This window comes from Peromyscus eremicus, chromosome 19 (genome assembly GCF_949786415.1).
Source record: "Peromyscus eremicus chromosome 19, PerEre_H2_v1, whole genome shotgun sequence".
NCBI classification, from domain to species: Eukaryota; Metazoa; Chordata; class Mammalia; order Rodentia; family Cricetidae; genus Peromyscus; species Peromyscus eremicus.
The window spans coordinates 22,567,814-22,592,438 of record NC_081435.1 but is presented as its reverse complement, the minus strand read 5'-3'; the positions used below and the strand labels follow the sequence as shown (position 1 = coordinate 22,592,438).

General features: G+C 41.2%; 1 long non-coding RNA gene across 1 annotated transcript in view; it reads left to right on the top strand.

Annotated features, from left to right (window-relative positions):
• The window catches only part of LOC131895695 (uncharacterized), a 65,173-nt gene extending 42,056 nt beyond the window's left edge, over nucleotides 1-23,117 (top strand). Inside the window, exons 2-4 of the long non-coding RNA XR_009375242.1 lie at nucleotides 16,479-16,635; nucleotides 20,736-20,828; nucleotides 22,333-23,117. This is a non-coding gene — a long non-coding RNA (uncharacterized LOC131895695). The remainder of the gene's footprint in view (nucleotides 1-16,478; nucleotides 16,636-20,735; nucleotides 20,829-22,332) is intronic.
• Nucleotides 23,118-24,625: the final 1,508 nt, after the last annotated feature.

Sequence of the window (24,625 nt, the reverse complement as noted above, 5' to 3'; positions counted from 1 at the left end):
GTGTGTGTGTGTGTGTGTGTGTGTGTGTGTGCTTTCTCTTTGTTGTTCATTTTTAAAATTTTTGTTGTTGTTTTGTTTTTCTTTTTGGCCTGTTTGTACAAAGAGAAAGAAAGAAGGCGTGGAGTTGGGTGGGTGGGGTGGTGTCTTAATCCGTGTTCTGTTGTTGTGAAGAGAAATCATGACCACAGCAACTCTTATAAAAGAAAGCATTTAACTGGGACTTGCTTACAGTTTCAGAGGTTTAGTCCATTATCAGCATGGTGCTAAGCATGGCAGCATGCAGGTAGATATGATGCTGGAGGAGCTGAGAGTTCTATACCCAGATCCGCAGGCAGTAGGAAGAGAGAGAGAGAGTCACTGAGCCTGGCTTGGGCTTCTGAAACACCAAAGCCCACCCCCCAAGTGACACACTTCCTCCAACAAGGCCACATCCCCTAATCCCTCTCAAGAAGAGCTACTCACTAATGACCAAGTACTCAAATCTTTCAGTCTGTGGGGGCCATTTCTATTCAAATCACCACAGGTGGGGTGGAGGATCTGGGAGGATCTGAAGGAGAGGAAACTGTGATCAGATACGCCTATAATCCCAGCACTCAGGAGGTAGAGGCAGGCGGATCTCTGTGAGTTTGAGGCCAGCCTGGTCTACAGAGCTAGTCCAGGACAGGCTCCAAAGCTAGGGAAACCCTGTCTTGAAAAACCAAAAACCAAAAAAAAAAAAAAAAAAAAAAAGAATCAATAATAAATAAATAGAAAACCAACTTGATTAAAAAAAATCTATACAACTTTGAAGCATAAAGTCCAATGTGAGTTATCTTTCTCACCATGCTCAAATTTGGAATATAATATATTTCAGATAAAAATTCTGGTATGAATGTGGTGGCATGGATGAGGGAAAGATGCCTTTCCTCCTCTCCCTCACCAACTGGGGCAGGCAGGGGAGCTGGTCCAGCTCTTCACTAACTGCAGGACTAGAGAGAGCAGGCTTAGCATCTCCATAGACAGCACAGCGGAGCTGACCCTGTAGATGGAGCTAAGGGTGAGCCAGCCCCAAGATTGAGAGTATGGGAGTTCTATCCCTGTCCCTCATCTGCCAAAAGGTGTCATGAGCAAGGAGGAGATATCCTCGCCCCCACACCCCTGCCCCTCATCACCTGTGACAGGTTGGAGAACTAGCCCTGAGGTCATGAGACTCAGCCCAGCATCTTACTGGCTCCTTCACTAGGGAGAGCAGGCTCTACACCTTGCCTGGGTATCACAGTAATGCTGATCCAACACGATCGTGCACCGGTGAGCCTGCCCTGAGGTTGTACGAGTGGGAGAGCTGGCCGTGCACCCCTTGTCTGCCATGTAGTGATGCCCATGAAAGAAAGATGCCCTCTCCCCCTCACCCCTTGCCACCTGTGGTGGACGAGAGAACTGACCATGCCCTTCATCGGCAGCACTCAGGAGAGCAGGCCCTGCACCTCACCTGGGCAATGCAGTAGAAGTGACCCTGTTGATAGGGGTGTGGAAGAGCTGGCCAGGGAACATAAGCAGGAGAGATCTGGCCCTGCCCTTCATCTGCCATTTGGTGGCATGGACAAGGGAGAGAAGCCCCCCTACTCCACACTCCTCTGAGGTCACGAGAGCTGGAGAACTAACCCTGCCTCTCACCAACTGCAGCACTCTTAAGAGTGGACCCTACACCTCACCTAGGCAACACAGCAGAGCTGGCCCTGGTGGTGTAGGTGTGGGCAAGCCAACCCTATGACACGAGAGCAGGAGAACAGGCCCCGCCCCTTGCTGCTTACTACACTGTGTAAGCTAGCCATGGCGGCGCTGGAGAGCTCACACTGGTGTTGAGGATGAGGGAGACTGGACAAGCTGAGCAACAGAGCAACCACCCAGACCTAGAACCAGGGCGATGAGTTGGCCCATCCCATTATCCACCACATCTGTGATCTGCTGGAGCGTGTGAAGGGGCTGGTCCTGCAGATCCAAAGCTGCAGGATCTCCCCGACACAGGACAACAGCAGGATATCCAAGAGGAGTCCCAGTGAGGGCCCAGGATCTATGTGTAGCAAAAACCAGAGGCTTTGAATCAGATCAATGACTCTTTGCATGCTTGCAAGTAGTTTAGATCTGTGGACTAAAGGGTTTACTGTGTGACTCACTGTGTCACACTACAGCTTCCACGATGAGGTTTTTCTTTTCTTTTAAATTTGTTTTATCCTGGGGGTGAGGGCTGCAAGGGATATGAGGAGATGAGTGGGATCAAGATGCATGATGTGAAATCCATAAAGAATCAACAACAACAAAAAATTAAATTGGAAAAATAATTCTGGTATGAATACTAATAGAATTATTTCCTCACCAATTTAAACATAAATCTTTGTATTTATTTATGGATGTATCTCTACAGTGGGAAGGCAAATTTATTTTAAATTTTAAAAGGAACTATTTGTGTCTTATTCTTTCATATATTACTTCTATGATCATGATATTGTTATTAATTTCTCTGAACATCATTTTGTAGTAAAAATCAATATCTACTCGGATTAGACTTTAGTGAATATTATTTCTTTTTGTATTATTGCTATTGGCACCTGTGGGTCCTATGAAGTTCAGTAACATAAGCATTTGTTTCATTAATTTGCTAACCAATTACAAAAATATTTATCTTTATTATGTGTTTCTATGAATGGTGACATTACATCTTGAGAACAAACATGAACACTTAAAGATACAATTGTAACTAAGAAACATTTCTAGAAACTTACTGGATAACCTCCTGTTCTTGTCTTACTTGTGGGATGATTTTATTATATCAAGTAAAAACCTGAGATAGATCCATTTTTAAAGTATTTTTCTTGATTCTTTGAGAATTTCACATAATGTGTTTTGGTCATATTCACCCTAACTCCTCCCAGGTTCACCTCCACCCCTGGCAACTTTGTGGCCTCCTTTTAAGAGAAAAATGACCTGCCAGGTCCAATTTGTGCTGCTCATAGACGGGTGTGGGCCGTCCATTGGAGCCTGGTCGGCTACCAGGGGCCACACCCTTAAAGAAAACTGACTCTCCCTCCCTGAGAAGCCATCAATTGTCAATAGCTCCTCAGCTACTCAGAGGATATATTGAATTACTCTGGACTTCTGCTAGCTAGGAAACGTTAAAAACGAAATCAATTTAGTGACATTTTGAAATTTAAAATCTTTATGACTGACTGAGGTCAGCTCAAACATTTACTAATAATGGGATTATAAAAGCCCGAGTTAATTAGTTATTTTATTAACAATAAGTTATAAATCAATCTTAAAGATTTTTACTCCTATATGTGAACCATTTTAAGCCCAAGGAAAAAACACCTAAAATAGTATGAACTAGCTATGATCAAAAGGCAACATTTTCCATCCAAAAAAAAAAAGACGAATTATTTCCTCATTTTCCTCCATCCCTTTCCAGCCTCTCTTCCCAGATGTTGTCATTGCTGAAATTGTTGTTGACCTATTATGATAGATAATTGATAATTGGAATATGTATATGTACATATAGCCGTTGTTTGTGGACTCCATACTTATAAATTTGTCTACTCATCAAGGTTTCAAGGTTGCTTGTACCACAAAATCAATAGTCACAGAGCTTTCTTCAGTCATTGGCAGACATGCACACAGTGGTGGACATTTTAAGTCCTTCTGCCTTCTGTTAGCTGCCACATTCTTCCCATGTTTGTGTTCTCTGTGGATGATTTATCCACCTAGAGTGGAATCCAAGTGGTACTAAAGTGTAGTCCAGTGCTCCTAAGTGCAAGGAGGCTGTGATGTACCTCATGGAGAAACTATGTATTAGATAAGCATTGTTAGGCACGTGTTCCCATAGTGTTCATCATAAATTCCATGGGGCACACCTACAAGTGTCTTTAAATAGAAAGCATGTAAGACAAAGCTATGTTGATCAGTTAATTGAAGTATGACCAGAGCATTTCAGGTACCCAGCCCTATTTTTCCCCTAGGAGCAATGATTCAGTATTTGCTAATTTAGTGTTCATGGAATCTTTGTAAAGCAACCACAGATAATGAGAATAAACTGTGTTTATAAATAATAAATGATGCTGTTGTTTCTATTTCAGGTTAGAATCCTACACTAAATCCTATTTATCCCTTGGAAAATTTCTTCATTCAACACTACTGTTAAGATTTATGCATGAGAGCTGGAGAGTCCAATGCCCTTTTCTGACTTCCTTGGGCACCAGGCATACAAGTGTCCACATACAGACATGTAGACAAAATATCCACATACATAAAATAATAAATTTTTTTAATTTAAAAAAGATTAAGATATGAGGAAATGAAAAATTTACATTATACTTTACATTATAAAATGACATTAAATTATCTAAGATAAATTAATCATTTCTTTCAATTTTCTATTGTACTTTTCTTTTTAATTCATCTGTTTCTTAGAAATACATTGTGTAAGGCAGAGTGGGAAAGATTTCTTAAGTTCAAGGCAGCTCTGGTCTACATAGTGAGTTCTAGGCCATCTGGAGCTGTGTAGTGAGATCTTACGTTTTAAAAAACAAAACAATAGAAACAAAATAAACAATAATTTTCAAGTATGTGGATTTTTTAATTTTTCTCTAAATTAATTTCTTGATCCAAACAAACCACACTAATAATTTCAATTTTTTTCTGAGGTTGTGTAATACTGAGGCAATTATGACAACAAATCATGTTGGCTTTATTTTCACTGATCTAAATGCCTGCTTGCTCTATTGTGATTATATATTCAGAAGCAGTGCATTGCAATCATTAGTTCCTATGTATTTCATACATTTATAAATACCATACTTGAATAACGAGTGTAAGATACTTACTTACAATTTCACAGGTGCTACCGTTTCCAAAGAGATGGGAGTGGCTTATTCTCCTTGTGTGAGAAATCAAAGATTTCAGCAGTTCAGTAGCTTGGCCACAGTAGTAGTCCTTGAACTTGTAATTTTCCTGTCTCAGCCTCCTGAGTGTTAAGATTACAGGCATATACTTTCATCTTTGTACACTTTTTAAACAATTATTTTTATCACTAATCGTCTCTTTTTTGTCTACTTTATAGAATTTTAATTATAGCAAGTATTTTGATAAAAAATGATATGTGCTATAGGCAGTTTCATATTTCTTCAGAGATTTATTTTCCTTCTTGGGGAAAATTTAGGCAAATGATGACCGGGTGTGGGGTTCTTCCCATCTTTAACACACACACAGTGGACTCTGGCGACTGTCTCAAGGGAGAGTCAGCAACTACAGCTACCACATGTCCCAGACTCCTTGTCTTCCCAGCTCTGTTGGATTTTTGAATTCCTTCATTCTTCTGTTAGTTTATCCCATTACTTTTATTCCCTCTAATAATCTTTATACTTCATTACTGACTTTAATTGCCCCTGTGACTCTCCTAAAAGCCTGTGGTCTCCAGTTCTTGGCAACTGTGAGTCAGCCCTCCAGTTCTTCCAGATCAACAAATTTCCTTCTGGAAGATTATTCTCAGATAACTTGCCTTTCCAACCCTTTACACTTACCACAATTCTTCTGGCCTTTCCAAATCTCCTTAGTGATTCTTTAAAATCTCAGTCTCTTCTACTGAACGGAGGGTTGTTTGGCATGGGCATGCCCCAGAAACCCCCAGAGCAGAAAGCACTGTGCCTGTGCATAATAAACACTGTTCTTAGATAAGGAAGTGGATGGCAGGTGGAATAAGTTTCTAGACCTGGGGAGTACTTTAATTTTTTTCTGTCTCTCAGAAGATAATCAGAAGTGAGAAACAAACTTTGAGAGACGATGAGATGCGAAGATATTTCTGCCCTTGCTTTTTCTTCAGTATAAAGTTATTCAGATGATGTATAATTATTTCCACTTTATTAGAGCCCACAATAGATCCTGGTACAGTGACAAATAAGAAGTCTTATTTGAATGCTTGTCTGTTTCGTGCACCTTGATTAAATGTTTGAAAATTTGTATAAGTGAATAGATAAGTCATAGATTTCACTCGCTTTGCATAATGTTTTCTTTCACTGATCATATCTGCAGGTGTTCAGTGTCCCAGATAAATATATCAAATAAACTCAGAGTACGGTATTTGCATAACTGAAATGTGTCCTATTTGGTTTGCACATGACAGCCAGCTCGTAGCCAAATCCTAACCAAACAAATCCTTATGCAACAAGAGAACCTGACTGAGACTTTTCTTTTCCTTTTCCATTCTCCCTCCCTCCCTCCTTCCTTCCTCCCCACCCTCTCTCCCTCCCTTCCTTCCTCCCCTCCCCCTTCCTTCTTCTGGAGCTTTTAAGGCCCCTTTTAAACATACATCCACTTTCAGTCTTGTAACTATTAATGTATTTTCAGAGCTCTTATTAACATTATTTAAAGGTCTGCACACAATGGAATAGTAAAGTCGGATGCTGTATCTATGAAATCTAGAATATACTAGATTTTCCCTCCTACTCAAAAGGATAACAGCATTTCCCATGCTCATGTCTCCTGAGAGGATGATGAGGTCCCAACAGGTGAACTGGTCACGTGATCACTCAGACCCTGGAAAGTTTCCTTGGGAAGTTGACGTGGGAGGCTCCAGACAGATGGGTCATAGTGAGACACTGTCTCAAGCATAGAAAACCAGGCAGCCCCTCCCCCCCATCAAAAAAAAGGAAAGAAAAGAAAACAAAAACAAAAAAAATTAAACACACAACCCTTTCCTTTTGAGAATTTTAATTCACAAAGCAGTTAGTAAAGATGTGACCCGAATAATCCACATAAACTTAATGAAATTACATAAGGCACACCCTGAAGAGTTTAAATTTTTTTTTTATAGAAATCAGTGTTTTAGACTGTGAAAACATTGTAAAATTAGAGGTTAAGTAAAGGAGAAAAAAATATATCAATATATCTGAAAACCCAAACAGGAGACAGTAGAACATAAATGTTCAGTCTGACTTTTAACTGTGTTGCTGAACTTTGTCTTGGAAACTATGGAGATGCTGATTTGGGAAAATGTTTTTTTTTTTTAAGGCCGTGTACTGAAACTGTAGGAACAAAGAAAATACCTCTTTGTGCCTGGCACCATGATGCCAACGCCTTGATGACTTTGGTAGGACACTCTGTATCTGGGGTTTCCCTGGAGAGGCCTCACCAGCTAGTCATTTGGAACATAGAGTTGCCTGATCTTCCTGGACCTCAGAATTTTAATTTGTAATGTGGGCATTGCAATGCCCATTTCACATGCTGATGCTCAAATTCAAAGGATATGCTTCCTGCTTATAAAAATCACAATCAGAAAAGCGCCTGTAAGATAAAATACAGTGGAAGGTCTGAAATCTGCCATTTAGGAGGCCAGGTTAGCCTAGGTTAAAATCCAACTCAATGACATAGAAACTACTACTGTGGTCAAGCTACTGAACTGCTGAAATCTTTGGTTTCTCATAAGGAGAGTAAGTCACTCCCATCTCTTTGGAAACTGTAGCACATGTGAAATTGTAGGCACGTATCTTACACTCATTACTAAAATGTGATATTTATAAATGTATGAAATACACGGTAACTAATGTCTGCAATGTACTATTATTATTGCCACTCATTTGGTACTGCCCAGAAGCCGTGTAGAAATGGCATCTTCGGGCTATACAATCTGAGAATAAGGCACAGGAGAATGCTTAGCCTCCCAAGTGCTTACATAAATGTGACGTTTTGTTAGTTTCTTCTTTTCTTTTTAGCAGAAAGATGTAAACATAAAATTTAGAAATCCTACCCTTAGGTCATAATCTTAAACTACTCAGTAATATGTTGATTACAGTCTAGAACCACACCTTGTTTACATTGACAGTAATCCTGAAGTACTTTTCCTCCATTCTCCTTTGTTTAGTTATAGTAAATGAAGAAATAACTGGATACATATAAATTTTAAAACATTTTGTTTTCAAAAGGAAATGCTTTAAGATTTTTGCTTAGATTAAAGAAAATATTAAAAATATATGGGCCATTGTACCTTCCTTCCTGAACAATTAGAGTGGAGTAATTTATAGAAAAATTTGAGGGGCCAAACTGATGAAATGAATTGAACCCCATTTCACTTATTTGAGAAACAATAGTTTCTAATTTTTAAAGTTATTTTATTATTGTATTTCATATGCATGGTTTCTCAGCTTGTATGTTTGTGCACTATGTGTATTCCTAATGCAATAGAGGCTCGAAGAGGGTGTTGGGTCCCCTGGAACTGGAGCTACAGATGGTTGTGAGCTGTAGCTCCAGTTGTGGGTGCTGAGAATTGAACCTGGGTCCTCTGAAGGAGTAGTCAGTGCTCTTAACTGCTGAGCCATATGTATAGCCTCAAGTTTCTAATCTTTAAAGGGTCAATTTTGCCTTTTGTGTATTGATTATTGTTTTGGGGGGACCAGACATTGGTGGGAAAAAGCAGAAGGAAGATCATCTCATCAACTCCTAAACTGTCGTTGAGAGGAAAACAAAATCCTTTATGATAAACCCAATAATTTAGGAACAGTAAAAACTAGATTCAGATTTGATCTCCAGCTTAGCAATAGTCTCTGAGTAAAGATTCGCTGATGTCAATAGAAGAATGAATCCCAGGAGAAGGCTTGTTCCACTCCAGAACACTTCCAGATTGTATGGGCAGCACTTGCTGGTGGACTTGATGGTGAATTTGCGCTGAGACACGTCAGCCTCTGAGACTGAAGGGAAAGCCAGAGATAGAATCAGATATCAGGAGCTCTAAGGAGATCTCTCTCTCCCTCCCTCTCTCTCTCCCCCCCCCCCGTGTGTGTGTGTGTGTGTGTGTGTGTGTGTGTGTGTGTGTGTGTGTATGTGTGTGTGTTAGGGACAACAAACTCTTCTTAGGAAAAGGTGAGGCCTCAGTTACAAGATTCAAAACAAGAATCACTTTTGATTTGTCTGAAAGGAAATCGTAGTGTGAACTGAGAACGTTCCAGAAGCTTAGATGGAACACCTATCTCACAGATCTCAGCACTTTAGAAAATTGCTCTTACGGTGTTCAATAGTAATAGAAGCGGCAAAGTCAGGATTAACCAGAGGCTGGTTTACAGAACAGCAAGCCAGCACTTAGGGAAGCAGAGATTAAGGCAAATGACAAGAGAGAGGCTGAAGTGAGGCGCTTGAAATGCAGCCTGGAGACAGAGGGAAGTCACATTTAGAGGGATCTGCCATTCAGGAGGAAAAGGGAGTGAAGCCAGGCCTAGACTCCATGGTACCGTTTCCTCAGTGTGTGGTTTTGTGTCCCACGGTTATTTCATGGGAGACTTCCCCCAGTGAACACCAGGAGTCAATTTTCTCAATTAATTTACAGAATATTGACCAGATAAGCCAAGTCATTTTCAATAAATATGCATTTCCTGTGGTACACTTGAGAGAATTATTTCAGCTAATGTTCAATTTCATTTGTCAATCATGAGCCATAAGTACAAGGCTCACATAATTTGGTAACAATTTTATACAAAAATAAAGACTCAGTGTACTCAATATGCATGGAATCTACTGAGGGAAGCAGAATGTTCATCCTCTGAAGTGATGGACATTTTGTAGAGCTCATGCTCTAGACGTGTGACACAGGAGGCCCCACTGCGGTCCTGCAGGTGAAAATTGCTTTGATTTTATGGTTCCTTCAAAAGAGATTGTATTTTAATATTTAATGGAAACAAAGTGAATCTATGAAAAGCTTTTCAGGGTTACAACGCTGAGATTCTTGGGTTACTTCAAATCAAATGTCTGGTTATTATAGTGTGTATGGAAATAAGACTGGGACTGTGGCCACACACTGCCAATTATGAAAATGCCCCTGGCGATACGGTTGATTTTGTGCAACTGGCTTGCGGTTCAGGAGCTAGGAAGTTGTTCACAGTCCAGATGGTACCCCTGACCTGATTATCTTACCACTGCCCAGCATTAATGAGGGTCATTAATGCCTGACTTGAAAATGCTCACCTCGTACTTGCCTATATTTTCTGCTTCTTCTTAGAGATCCCGTGGACTCATGAGCTCTGCTCATGTGGATAATTGTCTGCTTTGCCTGTGTGTCTGTGTATGCCTCTCCTCCCTCCACCCCTCGCCCTTCTGAACCCTGCCTCATCTGGCAATAGTGATTCAGAACCAATTAAATCATTCTCTTAGGGAAGTCTGAGAGAGTTATTAGTTAGCCTGAGAGATATCCAGAGAGAGAGAGAGAGATGTAGCCAAACCAAGGCAAAGGGATCAAGGAACAAGTAAGGAATGAGGGAGGGATAGAGGATGAGTCTCAGTTATAAGACAGAGGGTACAATGATAAATCAAAAAGGAACTGAACTCAACAGTCCTGACTCATTCACCTGCACAGAGAAAAAGAGAGGCTTAGATTTTGTTCTCAACATCAACTGTTTCCTACTGTGCAGGAAACCAAAGACACAACCCTAAGTAAGAGAGTCCTCTCTTGAGACAAGTGTCTAACAGGGAGGAAGGAGGAGGAACAATGATATCGAGGTTGGAAAAGGATTTGAGAGGATAGGCCACATGGGAGATGCTTCATGTCCCTGTGCACCACAGCAAACATCTATTTCCCTCTTACAGCCAAGGGAATGTCAAGTGTAGATAGACCTGAGAGAAGAATTTTGCTTCAGGTGGCAGAAAACCCATGTGCCCATGATCAGAGACAAGGATGAGTTCAGGGCTCCTGAGAGTCTGTAAAGCAGGAACAAAAGTCAACTGTGTTCCCTACAAAGGAAAATCACATATATGCCTCTTTTAACTAAAAGTTGAGAATGAAAAGTTGGTTTTTCTATAATTAGCCTTTTCCTGCTTTAAACATAGTCTTTTCTTTACCTAATGGTTAAGAGTTGGTGGGTGAACTATTTTGTCATTTTCTATGGAAATTTTTATAAAGTTATAAAATATGCATGCTAAAACATTTTCTAAATCTTCCCAAACTTCCTCTGAAGTCTTAAGTTGCTTTAAAACTTCTAAGCAAACAAATAATTTTCACTCAGTCTTACATTGATGTACGCTACCTAAAAAGTAAAATTTTCATTATTAGAAAATCAGCCTGGTCAGGAGACTAGAAAGGGTGTGTGTGTGTGTGTGTGTGTGTGTGTGTGTGTGTGTGTGTGTAAGACCTTAAGGAAGGAGGGATAATAGAACACAGTTGATAAGAAAGGGAAGAGGGATGACTGGAGAGGGAGATTGAAGTGGGGAGAGAGTGGGAGGGAAGGACAAAGAAAGGGGAGGAGTCACTAACACCAGGAATGTTGGGAAAGCCCTGTGGAAATCTACTATTTAATAAGCATCCTGTACACATGCACACAAGTGTACATATGAGAGAGAGAGAGAGAGAGAGAGAGAGAGAGAGAGAGAGAGAGAGAGAGAGAAGGGACAGAAACAGACAGAGAGACAGACAGGCAGACAAACAGATAAATTGGAATTACTGTACACAAGGCACTATGCTCATCCAAAACCTATAAGCTGGCAAATAAAAAGTCTACTGCCAGGTGTGGGATACCTCCTCTTGAATCATTGGTCAGAGATGTACCAGAGACACCCCAAAACAATGGTGGCTTTTTGCCATTGCTCATGATTACCTCCCAGAACTTGATGATACAGTCCTATTGCTGAAGCTACCACATACTTCAGCCAAAAACATGGAGAAATCAGCTTTTATTATCCAGAAAGGTTCTTTTATGCTGGGTATATTTTGCAGAAGATACCTCACAGGCTGCTGGGAAAGAAATACCATCATCTGTCTTATCCAGCTGTGAACCTGTAAGTTACAATGGAGACCAGCCAGGCAAAATATGCTTATGTGTGCAAGTGTCGTGAATATCATGGGGAAACTGCTTTCTGATTGGATTGAAGGTTTAGTCTACAGGGAGAAATGATTACTCTAATTCTGACCAAGGGTCTGTGGGGGAGCTCGTAGGTCCTAGGGATGAAAGGGCCGCTATTATTTTGCTAAATAGACTCCATCAATCTGTCTCGCGAGTACTTATCTCCATGCCATTAGTGAAGCTCTCATACGTGGGAGAAGCTCCTTTGTGCATTGAATGGTGAAACCTGTAACGGGTCAAAGTGCAGAGAATACATGTCTGTGGAGAGCTCAACCATGAGTGGAGCATCTGCAGCACACTCCCTTTCTTCAAGGCTCGGGGAACATCAGGGAAGAAGTAGAGACAATGTAGGAAGAGCCAGAGATGGCAGAGGCCTGGACCAAAACTGTCTTCTGGACATGGCAGGACCCAGGCACTCATGGGCCTCAGCGGTTGTGTTTGCCTGCACAAGATCTGACCAAGATCAGGCCAATCAGCACTCCAGCATGGAGGGTGGCGGGGCTCATAATTCGCAACCCCCAGCTGGGAGCTGACAGTTGATGGTCGCTGCAAGAGGGAGAGTCAGTTTTCTTTAAGGGTTGGCTCTTGGTGTGCTGACCATACTCAAGGGCATGGCCCCACACTCATGCATATATGGGCAGCACAAATGGAACTCTGTGAGTGGATTTTGTTTATTTTTATTTTATTTTTTATTTAAAAACAGTTTTTTTTTTCATTTTACATACCAACCCCAGTTTCCCCTCCCTCTCCTTCTCCCCCCACCCCTCATCCCCTGCATCCCACTCCTCATCCACTCCTCAGAGGGCTTAAGGCCTCCCATGAGTAGTCAACAAAGTCTGGCATACCAAGTTGAGGCAGGGCCTACTCCCTACCCCTGCATCAAGGCTGAGAAAGGTATCCCTCCATAGGGAATGGGCTCCAAAAGGCCAGTTTATGTACCTGGGATAAATCCTGGTCCCACAGCCAGGGGCCCCACAAACAGATCAAGCCACACAACTGTCACCCATATTCAGAAGGCCTAGTTCAGTCCCATGCAGGTTCCCCAGCTGTCAATCCAGAGTCTGTGAGCTCCCATTAGCTTGGGTCAGCTATCTCTGTGGTTTTCCCATCATGATCTTGACACCCCCCCCCCCACACCTTGCTTGTATGATCCCTCCTCTCTCTCTTCAACTGATCTCCAGGAGCTTGGCCCAGTGGTTGGCTGTGGATCTCTTCCATCAGTTACTGGATGTAGGTTCTATGATGACAATTAGAATAGTCACTAATCTGATTACAGGGGAAGGCCAGCTCAGGCATCTTCTCCACTGTTGCCAAGAGTCTGAGCTGGGGTCATCCCTGTGGATTCCTGGGGATTTCCCTAGCACCATCTTTCTTCCTTACCCCATAATGGCTCCCTCTATCAAGACATCTCTTTCATTGCTCTCCCTCTCCGTCCCTCCCCCAACTCGGCAATCTTGATCCTTCATGTTCTCCTCCCCCACCCCCTCCCTTCTAGCCATGGGTAAATTGGGAGGTGGGGGAGTGGATTGTGTTTTTTAAAAAAAGAGGGCATGAAATTGAGAAAGGGTAAGAGTGGATCTGGAAGGAGTTAGGGGAAGGAAGGGGGTGAATATGACCAAAACACATTGTATGCATGGATAAAATTCTCAAAGAATTAATAAAAATATTATGTTAAAAATCAACACGGAGATTTTTTTTTTTTTTTTTAAAAAAACCTTACATTGTAACAAGATTGGCTGAATCATTTTAAACAATATCATTGACCTAGTGTTTGGTAACTTCCAGGCCAAATTCCTTCCTGTTTCTTAGTTGTGTTTAAGAGACATCTGAAAGAAAGGTTAGGGCTTGTTATTCAGCAATGATGGAATAACCTGATGGGACAAAATCAAGTTAGTTAGTTCTTCTACTGCACAAAAACAGTTTGAATTGAAGACTCCAACTCTGTCACTCCATTTAACATGAGACAAGAAGGAAGGGGCATGGAGGTTTATTTGCAAGTTATTTTTTAAGGTGAAGTCAATATTAAGAAACATAAAGTTATTTTAAAAGATAAATTAGTTTTAATTACCTAACATGCAGGCTTGTAAAGACATCAAAATTTGCCAGCCTGGATTTTTCCTCAATAGCCTTTCCAAGTTGTGAATTCCCCAGCACAGTCTGTTCCCTCTCCACAAGCCAATAAACCACACCAGGTCGGGCTCTCCCAGGAGGTGTGAGCAGGACCCTGGCAGGATTGAAAGCAAAGCTTCCAGAGGGAGGAGGCCATTCCCAGACCTGGGGCGTGTTTTTGAAAACTACTACTCCATCACACCTATATGATTAATGAGGCCTGTGACCAGATCCACACTTCGGACAACTTCTAGGGCAGAGGCATAAGAGCCCATACAAAACAAATTAGTAATAATAATAATAATAATAATAATAATAATAATAATAATATTTTTCCTTTAGAAAAACAAGGCTAGAAAGCTCTAATAGATGCTTAACGGCCTTCTCATATTAAATCAAGAACTACTATACTATAACAAATCTACTGTGTAATTCTCAGTGAGGATTTGTTGTTTGCTCTTTTCTGTACTCCTTTTAAAAAATGCTTAATGTAACAGTATATAGATATATAATTTTAGCCTAATATTCCCTACAGAAGAGTGTTGAAGGCCCATGAGTGGAAAGAGAAGGGTTGATGCTGTGGGATGGTCTTTCTGTATGCTGTGACTATGTATTGCTATAATTGGTTAATAAAGAAGCTGCTCTGGCCTATGGAGAGTCAGGTTATAGCCGTGTGGAAAATCCAAGAGAGAGACAGGAAGAAGAAAGGCAGAGATGGAAGAGATGCCAGCCCGCCGCCCAAGGAGCAACAAGATACCAGCAGACCGATAAAGCCACAGCCATGTGGCAAAACATAGATTAATAGAAATGGGTTAATTTAAGATGAGCTACCAAGAAATGTAAGCCATTGGCCATACAGTTTGTAATTAACATAAGCCTCTGAGTGATTATTTTATAAACAGCTGCAGGACCATGGGGCTGGGTGGGACCAGAGAAACTTTCGGCCACAGGTTGAGGATTAGCGTATGCACATTTGAAAAACTGCCTGAGTCTCCCACTCTCTGCTTGGGTAGACACTCGAGGACAGCACACAACTTAGCTGGGTTGTTTTCTGCACTATCATGTCAGAAGCAACGGTGCCCGTCTGCAGGGATAGCTGTGTGGGGTACCCTTTGACCCCGGAGTAAACTGAAGAAGACAGGAACAGATGCCATCTCCATCTGTTAGGCATGTCCTTTAGGCATGTCCTTCTCTGTGGGATTTCTAACCGCCCTTTTGAAGGGTTTCAAACTTCCTGGAGAGCGATGAGGCTAGAACAGCAGCACTCGTTTGCCTCTTGTTACTTTTCTTGTGCTGTGAAAGAAAGCCTGATGTAAACAGTTGGGTGGGGGGAGGTATTTCGCTCATGGTTTCAAATATTCAGTCCATTGTGGAGAGGGGGGTGGGGGAGGGTGTTCACTTCATGGAGGACAGGAAGAAAAGCAAAGCCTGGAAAGGTCTCTTCAAAGATGTGCCTCTAGAAGCCTACTTCCTGTAGCCAGTCCTCACCAAACGCAGTTTCCACAACCTCCCAATATGCTATTCAGATTCTGAATCCCTCAATGAACTGGGCTGTTGCTGGGGTCAGCTTTGAGAACACTCTCACGGCACCCCCAGGCACGTGCTTTCCTGATTGCTTGGGCATCTCCCAAGCCAGTCAAGTTGACAAAACAAAGTTAACAACCATGAGTTTCATCTAGATTCGTCAACTGTATTTTAATTGACAAACAAAAACTATATTTTAACAATACCAAAATACACTGTTATGATTCGATTGTTAGGTATTGTGGATTTTCTTAATCAATTTAACATGTCCATTATATTACATATTTAATATTTTTATAGTGAGAAAAATTTAAAATCTCCTATCAATTTTCTAGTATTCAGAATATCATTGTTAACTATAATTAGCAGGTTGTACAACAGATCCCTGAACATACTAGCCAAGTTGAACTGAAACTTGGATTTACCAGTTGTTAACATTTTGTCTCATTTTTTTAGTACATTTTTATAACTCTTCTCTCCATGTGTAAACATTTATTTATCTATTTATTTGCCCATCTATTCATCTACTAAGATATTGGTAAACCAATTGTAATCCTTGTAATATTCTATCCTCAAACACTTCAGGATGCAGCTATCAGAAAGCCTATTTTAGGACACTTTTCACACAGACAGTGGGACCTGAGATCAATCCCTTTTGCCTACATAAAAAGCAAGACATGGCGGTATGTGCTTGTAATCTCAGTGCTGAGGAGGCAGAGAGAGGTGGATCTCAGGGGTTCTCAGGCCAACCATCCTAACCTAATTGGCGAGTTCCAAGTCCCACAGGGAGATCTTCTTTCAAAAATCAAGGTGGAAAGCTCCTGAAGAATGACACTCAAAGTTGACCTTTAACACACACACACACACACACACACACACACACACACACACACACACAGGACTACACATACACAAACTATGAGATTTAATATTTATAAAATTCTATTGTGTAACACCAGCTCGTTTTCTAATTTCCTTGCATTGTTCTTGTTTTTACTTTAGGGTAAGATGTTAATGTGGAGTTACTGATTTGAAGAATGAATGCCTTTGGAATGTGTACCTGGCAGAGCAGTTGTGGAATTCTGCACTCTCAGCAGTGAGGAGTGGGAGTCTCCTGCCTCTGTACTGTCAAGCTTCTCAAGTTCTATCGGTGTGATAGGTGGGAAACAGTATCTCCATTTAAACTGCATTTACTATGGCATGGGTGAAACTGAAACTTTTTCTGTATTTAAAAGCTTTTTATTCTAAGTGGTGGTGATGGCGCACACCTTTAATCTCAGCACTGGGGAGGCAGAGGCAGGCGGATCTCTGAGTTCAAGGCCAGACTGGTCTTAAATGAGTTCCAGGACAGCCAGGGCTACATAGAGAAACCCTTTCACCAAAAACAAAAACAAACAAACAAAAACAAAACAACAAAAAGCTTTTTATATATACTTTGCATGTTTGTTATCGGCACACGCAAATTTTTTGAATAGATTTTTTTTCCTTTTATTTCCTCCACTCAGGAATTCCATTACACAGGGGTAGTATAACTTTTATGTGATATGTCTATCCAGTGTCTCTCCCAATGTGTCTTTGATTTTTTTTGCTTCTGGTATTTTTCTTTCATAGTCTAAATTGCTTGAGATATAGTTATGACATTTTGCCCGTGAGGTAATAATGAATTCATATCTGTTGTATTCTAATGTTTAATTCACTGATCTAGTCATAGCCTGTTCTTGTGTGTGGTGTGAGGCATGGTAGCCTTTCCCACGTGGCTGTCTAGTTTCCCTGCATTCTTCTCTTTCCTCGGTGTTTTGAGATTCAGCTTCCATTAAATAATATATTTCCTTTTTATTCTGTCTGAATTTTCCATCCTACTCTATGGTTCTGATGCTCCCAGGCGAGCAGCACTCTGTCTCAGATCTAGAAGTGTGTGTTCATGTCTTTAACAGGGCAATCCACCCTTCATGTCTCTTGCTCTCAGCTCATCTTAAGCTCTTCATTAACCCTTTCCTGGCCACTCTATAAGGGTTTCACAGCAGCGTTAGAGCCAACTTCTGAGTTTCCTGGGGGGAAAGAGGTTACTAGTTCTTACTGAGTGCCATTGCCATGATGTTTATAAAGTACTCCCAGAAGAACTCACTTTTGAAAGCAGTACACTCCTGTTGACATCCATTTTTGCATCACTGAGGAGAGCTTTGTCAGCTCTCTTTCTGTTTCACCTTTCATGCTTACCTAAACTTTTTAAACTCCTCTTTCTCCAATGTAGTCCTTGTCTCTGGAGGGACACAGAACAGAAAATGACCTTGAAAACTCCTGTGGGGAAACTAGATAGACATAACACAGAGGGGTTTTCAATGGTTTGACCATCGGTCGTGTTGAGTAGTTTTATACTGTGAGATGAATAAAGATCAATAGGCATGTAAATGCAGCCTTGGCTTTCCTACTTGCATCGATATAAATACTCTAGGCAACAAAAGACAAACTTAACATCTGCTGCAAAGGGAGACCCTGAGCATAAAGTATCAGAATGAACTTGTAAGTAAAAGGAACCAACCAAAAGCATCTGGAGGAAGGACCATTGTAAAGATGCGTACAGATGTCAGACACGGTACTTCTCTGTCTGGTGAAAAATGTATTTTAGAAGAAATAGTAAGTATATTCCTATCACTTTATTTCAAGCGATATTATTGATACGTCTATGAATCAGTGTTCTCTGCCATTGATAACCACCTCCATCGGCTTTGACAAGACACCTTTTAGTAAAACCTTCTTTGGAGGATTCACACACCCACATGACTTCAGCCATTTCCTGTCTTGATAAAATAGCATCCTTAGGAGCCAGTTTCTCCCAGGAGACAAGCACTCACCTGACTGTATAGCTGCCATCACTGGTACTTGGTAGTTCCTACTGACTTTTCTACTTTTATATTAAAATGCCCTTATCTAAAACCAAGTGTATTATTTGTCTGCAATCTCAAATTTTATCTTTGGCAAAGCACTCCTCTGCTTTCCTAAGTCATTTATAGCCAAGTCATGAACAAACCCATGATTCTTTCCTCATTCATTGCTCACATTCTTTCAAAATTCTCCTCTGATCATGGCATCACCTGGTCCAGTATTGCTCCAAGCATCATTGTTACGGTGGATCCCACAGCTACTTACAATCAGCTAAATGTATTCCACAGACTAGTTGGCATTTTCAGATTAAAAAAGAAAAACAGAAAACTATGAAACAGTTTTTCATAGACATTCAGTCAATCCATCTAAAATGTAAAATTATAATTTTCAAAAGAATAACTGTTTTTAATAATCTGTACAGAAATGAGTGTTGATGGAGAGGTTTGGCTAACACTCAGTTAGTGGTGTACATTTTAGCTAACAAGTTCCATGTCATTTTCTCGATATTTCTTATGTTGGCTAAATTGTACTTTAAAAGAGAATGCTGGAGTGGGGCCCTGGGAAGATGGCCCAGCAGGTAAAGCCCTTGCCCTGCAAGTATGAGGACCTGAGTTCAGATCCCCAGGACCCATGTAAATGCCAGGCCAGTGTGATAGTCCATCTGTAATTCCACCACTGAGAAGGCAAAGTCCAAGGCTCCCCAGAGCAGGCTGGCTAGCTAGACAAGCTGGATGTGAGAGCTCTGTGTTCAGCTGAAAGACTCCACCTCAGTGAACAAGGTAGAAAGTGATAAAGACTCCCTGTATCAGCATCAAGCCTTCACACCTGCACAAGTACCTACCCCCCTGTACATGTCTGTCCACACACATATACATGTGAAAAGTTAAACAGGACAAGAGCTGTGCTGATCAAGGCCTGTTTCTCTCTCACAGGGAGCTCAGCCGTGTTGTGCTCACCGACCTCCCTGCTTGCCACCTTTCATTCTGTCTCTACTACAGAAGGCTCTGGTCCTCTCTCAGAAGTGGCCTGTGCTTGATATTTTCAAGACTGGATCCACTTTCAAAGTCTTTAACAGTCTGGGGACACCTGACTAATCAGTTGTCAATTTCTTCTGCCCAAGATGAACTGCCTCCCTGCTATCCTTTCTAGCCCTGCATTTGACAGTCTTTTATTCTCATTGAGAGCTTAGCCTTAATCCCATCTCACTTGAACTTACCCTCAGCTAAATCTTATTTCCTTTCAAGACTCTACTCAAATCCTTCAGCACACCTTTCTTGATCACTCTGAACAGTAGGCCCCTTGGCCTATAGGAATGATTGGTAAAAGTTACTCATCAGAATCCTCTATCACAAACTTAAATTTTAAAAAGCTGTCAATGTCTGGACCTTCTCTCTGGAGGTTGTGATACGATGGGCCTGAGGTATATAGTCTGATGACTTGTTTTTATAAAGTTGTAGCAGGGACTAGAGATGGCCTTGTTGTTAGTAGGGTCCCACGCAAAACAAAACTACTAGACCTTTTGTTTAAAATCAAGGGGAAAAGGTGCCAGTGAAAGTACTAAATTATAGGTGAGGGAGATGACTCAGTGGGTAGGAACACTGTTCTGCAAACATAAGCACCAGAGGTCAAATCCTCAGCAAGACCATAAAAAGCCAAGTGTGGCTGCATATGCCTGCAGCCCCAGCATTGGGGTTGGGGAGAGAAAGGTGGGTCCTTGGTGCTCCTGGGCCAGCTGTGGCCAGCTGTGGCCAGCTGTGGCCAGCTGTGGCCAGCTTTCAGTTCAGTGAGACCTGCTCTCCAAAGAATGAGGCAGAGTGAGAAAGACATCTGACCTGCTCTGACCTCTGCATGTTCCTGCACATGCATTCACACATGTGAGACACAGACATGCACATGCACACACACAAGTACACACATCCACACACATATACATGTGTGCACACATCCACACGCGTATGCAGACACACAGTACTAAAGTAGAAACCTTTTCCTCCCAATCAAAATCTTTCTTCTCAACTTGTTAAGGTGTACTACACTTGCTATGTAATATCATAAAAATTTCTAAGACTTATAATGCATGGAATTCTCAAAGAATTAATAAAATATTAAAAACAGGAAAAATTTAAAAAACACATTACTGGAGTGAATTTTTCTTTTCATTTTTATATGACAAATTTTTGTTTTTAAATGAGATTGTTAGGGAATTTAACTCACGTGTGGAATCCATGATATCCTATAGCTTGTGCATATACGTGCATTTTTCAAGTCAGGATGGCATAATGAAACTCATTATGTTGTATAATAACTTTAAAAATGAATAGAATTAGAAGTTCAGATAGGGGGAAGCCACAAACCTAACTCACTGTTTTTCTTCAGTTCTTAGCAGGTATACATTCCACGAACACTCTCTGCCATGTGCTCCCGGAAGAGGAAAAAAATAAGGGGGCGGTGCTGAGGAGAAAAGGAACGGTGAGCGGCCTTTTCATTTCTTTTTTTTTTTTTTTTTTTTTGGTTTTTCGAGACAGGGTTTCTCTGTGTAGCTTTGCGCCTTTCCTGGAACTCACTTGGTAGCCCAGGCTGGCCTCGAACTCACAGAGATCCTCCTGGCTCTGCCTCCCGAGTGCTGGGATTAAAGGCGTGCGCCACCACCGCCCGGCTCCTTTTCATTTCTTTCTGTGTCGTTTTTACCAGAAGGGATTGGTGAATACCGAGAAGTAACATGAGCAGAAAAGGGATGGCGTGGATCCGTGGTGGCCATTGCCAGCTGCATGGATTTACAGTAAGTGTTCCTTGAATGGCAGTGTGATCCCCTAACCTGTCAACACATGCTCAGACTAGAAGGTCTAAATGCATCTTAAAAGCCTTGCTTCTCTCTTGTCCAAAGTGAGGAGAGAGACACTTCTTTTTCTCATTTTGTATACTGTATAGTTTGGCAAGCTTATAAGCATATGGTTTTGGGACCATACATCCTATTATGAAGCAAATCTTAGTTTATTAAAACTGTCTTTAGTATAGAAATAAGTGTGGGCCTAACTTTTCCAGATTGAGGAGAAGAAGACACTCACGAAAAGATGCTGTACATGAAAGTATGGACATTGGCTTCTCAATATGTACTGAGCATCCTCACAATGGCACATAGAGCTCAATATGTACTGAGCATCCTAACAATAGCACATAGAGCTCAACATATACTGAAGCATCCTAACAATAGCACATAGAGCTCAATATATACTGAGCATCCTAACAATACACATAGACTCAATATGTACTGAGCATCCTAACAATAGCACATAGACTGAATATGTACTGAGCATCCTCACAATGGCACATAGAGTTCTTGTGATGTTGTGATGATGCATCTCAAAGGGTCGCTAAGGATTGCTTACTTTCCTTTTAGTAAATGAGATCACGGGATGATTTCTGAAGTGGGAGGAGCAGGATCAGAAGCCCACTGGGTGAAAACATATGCCATAAGGGGAAGCCTGTGTCAAACGATGCCTTTTACTGGTTCCACGGCCCATGGATATCTTTCTCAAGGACCAAAGAACCATTTCCTGGAAATGCAATCGAGGACTATAGGGCCCTGTCTCCTGCCTTCCTGTGGAGCCTCACTTTTGCAGGCTCTGCTTCCCAACTACCTCCTGTCCTAAAGATGTAAATGCTTATTAATTTATTTGTTGGCAAAAGATTATTATTATTACAGATGGTCAAACCTATTACCAAGTGAATGGAGATAAATTTTATGAGTTAAATTATGTTATCAAACTCTCGTTTTTATGAGACCTAGCTATTCATTTATGTTGAAGACACCCACAGAAAGTATTATCAGGTTGGTCATCCCAAAGGATGAGATTTCCGTCTCTGCAATGGAGGAGAATTACCTCTGATGTGTGTCACACTTGAGTTGAATACAGAGGCAATAATAAATTTTTCCTCCTCTCCAGTCTTTGTGCAAATATTTCTCTGGGTTTAGGTTTTCAGCTATCTTCCCCCAAATGTGCCCTTTGAAAGCTGCTCATCCCGTGAACTCCACCCAGATTCTCATCTTGAGGCTGTGGTGGAGACTATGCCCAAATGGAGAGTCCAGAAATGACAGCAGACAATCTCAAAGCAAAACTGTGGAGAATTTCAGGAAAACCACAGCAGAGCCTTCAATCAAGTGTGGGGCCTTCTCGTCACAGACTCTGGAGTACTTACCGCATTGGCAGCGTGACCATGAAATTTACCCTGTGGGTGATTAACAACTACCGGTTTACACAAACTTGTGAGTAACTAGTCATGGGATCTAGTGAAAATATTTTAAATGATGAAAACTCATAACTTCTGCTTGCTTATTTTTAAAATTATATTTCATTACATAGGACATCCCATTACCAATCATTTCTGAAAATACGTCGCCCCCAGCCCACTAAATTTCCTAACGTGTACATTCATTCCAGAGAAATGCACCACTGGCTAAGTCTTGAAAATGTCTTAGTTACAAAAAACTTCTGAAGTAAACAACACTCCCCTCTGCCTGATTCAGCTTATAGTTCTGGACTCGTAAGCCACTATGTCCACTTGGCAATTTGAAATCAGAAACAACTTGTGTTACAGCTGAGTTTTCCTTCCTTCTGAGGACGTGGAGTCAACCTCAGATGATCACGCAAACATTTGTGTGTACAGTGTTTGCCCAAGATGCAACACATGGAAGCACACAGGAAACACACAGGAATCTGGCCGTAGAAGCAGAAAGAGTGCAACAGAGGGAGAGAACAAAAATGGAGGAAATGTAAAGAAATTAAATTATTTGTGATTAATTATCCTGTGGGTGAAGGTGCTCAGCACTCATCAATCCCATGTGGGATTAGAAATGAGATTGTGGAATTAAAAATAAAAGATTAAATTATGCGTGATGTATTTCATTAACAAAGACATGGAATCATACGCCCAATTTCTGCCCTGAATTTTTAGAATGTTTGGGGCTGATGATTTTATTTTTCACTTTGCTATGACTTCATGCAAATAGCTCACACCAATCCTATTTGTTGAAATTAAATTTGACCTATGTTCTAGAATCTAGCTCTATCAAAAGAGACAAGATATTCTTGCCAAATAACCACTATCATTATAAATTTTACAACAAAATAGTCTCGTTAGGTTATGGGCTTGAAGGGAAAGTGGATAATTACCTAATTAATCTCAGTGACCTGTACTCGGTGCACAGTCCCAAACGGCCACAGTGCAGAGGCCGCGGAATAAGTGGCTCCTTTTGTAGACCTGGTGGGTGTCCCTGTGAGTTTTCACTTATTATTCTTTGTGTCTTTTCTCCTCCACTTCAACTGTACTTCTCTACTTCAGCAAATGTCTCCTATTAAGCGGTTGAAACTCTTATCTCTTGGGATATTTTCTTCTTCCGAAGAAAACCAGTTTCTCAGAAGAGGCTAAGACCCCTGCCCTCATCCCTCATCGTGGTTTTGTAGGGCTGGTCTGAGTCCGGGAGGCTGCTGTTGGCTCTCCTATGTCAGTTATAATCCACTGGTACAACTTCAGACTCATCTGACATCTGAGACTGTGGTCCAGGAGCTTTGCCCTGCTGTCCTTTCCCGTTCAGCTGAAGACCTCTACGAGCTCCTGAAGATTATCAGCTTTATATTTAGTATCAGAAAGCATATATTTAGATGTCAGGCTCCATAAATTCAGAGGAAGACAGACAGAACATGGTACTTGTAAGCTCTGTACTCCTGCTCTGAAATTGTTCTTTCGATTCTGGTATTTGGAGGCCAAATACCAGAACTCTTGTTACCTCTTACAGAGTAGCATGGGTTAGAATTCCTCCATCACGATTTTGAGTGGCAAACAACAAATACAACTGCAAAAGAATAAAATGCCACAAAGTTAAGATAAGTTAGAAACATTTCAGTGTTTTGTTTTTCCCAACACCAGCTTGTGCACGGCCTAGTGTAGAACAGATATTATCACCCATTCATCCATCTTTTTTTAAACTGTGACCACACCTACACCTTCTTGTCTTCCTGTACCGGTCCTTCTCAAGGCCCCACTGTTCTTAGATGTGTGAACTCCTTTAGTCCTCCAGGTTTTCCTCCTGTTATCTAATTTTCATGTTGAGACAGCAAGCCCTCAGATATGATTTTATCTTATTTACTAGTTTGCATTGGGCTTATAATTTCATGAAGGCTAATACCGCCTCTGCAATATGACTTTAAACTTCTTGAGAGCAGTGTAAATGCCACAGATCTTTTATATTCCCCTTGTGACTCATAAAA